Genomic DNA, 1,722 nt, shown 5'->3' with positions numbered 1-1,722 from the left:
TGTACCTCTCTGAAAGCTTACTGGGCTTCGGACGGACTCTGCCAAACCGCCCTGCCACCGCGGGACGCCAATGCGCTCCGCACTAGGGCGCTGACCATTGCTGCAATCGCGTTACCATCTCAACCTCCCTCACCTTGTCCCCACCAGAGAACTTTGTCCACATCGGGAGAGTACCATCCACTTACTTCACTTTGTCCACACGGAGTACCATCACGTAATTTACTTTGTCCTCATCGGAGTACCATCCACGTACCTTGCCCTGTCCACGTCACATCCCATGCAGGCGTCGGCTTTGTGCCGTTAATGTCCAGCGCGCATCTTATCATGAACACCACCCACGTGAGCATTGTCTATCATTTTCGCCCGCGCGCGCCCGTGCCTGATGATATCTTTGCGTTTCAGGTAAGTGGACCTTCAGGCGGTGCGTGTCCTGTCGGATCGGATCACGCCGCAGTGCATCGGCCGCGCCGCCTGGCGCATCGTCCAAGGTAAGGGGGAGGGGTAAGCCTCTTTACCAGTAACGCTGCTCATCCAGGTCGGAATGCACGGGCGGCAGCGTGCGTGTTGGTGCAGTGACCACCTTTTCCCCCAGCTCACCAGTCTCAAGGCGAAGGCAGTAGTAAGCCGCCAGCGCTGCTCGCCGTTCTGCTGACGTCGGTGGCCAGATGGCCTGAGCTCGCGGACACTGCGCCGGCCGCTGCGGGAGGTCGGTCCACCTGTGCCAGTGATTTACCGAGGATGGTGACGACATTCCGCATCGTCAATGCCGCGCCGTGGCAGGCAGAGCTCGGTCGCCTGCAGAGCTGGGGACGGACCCTCGCACGAACGGTGGTCAGAGCACGCGTGTCCTCTCGCTGTCAGCGTTGTATCACTGGGCTATCGGAAGGAAATACAACCCCGCCGACACTGTTTCGTGTTAGTGAACGAGCCTTTGTCCGGCTGTGTTGATCAGCGCAGCCACACGGACGCAAACATACAAACGCCGGCTAGTGCGGCGTTTCCCTTTTTGGCCATCCGACTGCATTACGCCGACTCGTTGAATCTATAATGGCGGGATCCAATGACAGTCGAATAGGATACAACACGTGATCTGTGTGATAGCGGCGGGGCTGGACACCGAACGTGACCGCCGCTGCCGGTGGTCCGTCGTCTGCGGTGGCCGCTCATGCTGACATCTCAATACCAGCGCCATTTATATGCTGCGAGGTCTGGTCAGTTCATACAGTTCGTAGCATGCTTCGTAGCGTATATTTGTAACATATCTGTAGCTTTGTTTGGTGTCTTGGTACTTGCATGGGTCAACCTGTACACTAATATAATATACCAGCGTGGTGTTGAGCGGGAGTGGTGGGGGTTAAGCGCACTATAGGCTTTGTCGTCTCATTTCTGAACCGCCCTGTACGACCAATCTCCGGATAGATCAGGAGGAATCGGCCAGTTACGGCTCATTGGCCGAAAGCTTTTACAGGATGCATGTATATCACATTAATGACTTCGCTTGGCAACATAAAACACGTGTGGGGGTAGGCATGCATAACCGAGGAAAGCTTTTAAGGGATGGGGTGGAGGGAAGGGGAGGAGGGTATGACAGGGATAATGAATTCGATTCTTTCCATTCACAGCTACAGCTTCCGCTTCAAGATGTCTCCATTTTGGGGGACGGACGCCAGCCCCATTCCCTCCATACATGACTGTTTCCGTGCCGGTGGGCGTACACCTTAG

This window comes from Pollicipes pollicipes, unplaced genomic scaffold (genome assembly GCF_011947565.3).
Source record: "Pollicipes pollicipes isolate AB1234 unplaced genomic scaffold, Ppol_2.1 Scaffold_4295;HRSCAF=5057_pilon_pilon_pilon, whole genome shotgun sequence".
Classification (NCBI taxonomy): Eukaryota; Metazoa; Arthropoda; class Thecostraca; order Pollicipedomorpha; family Pollicipedidae; genus Pollicipes; species Pollicipes pollicipes.
This window is presented reverse-complemented; position numbering follows the sequence as displayed.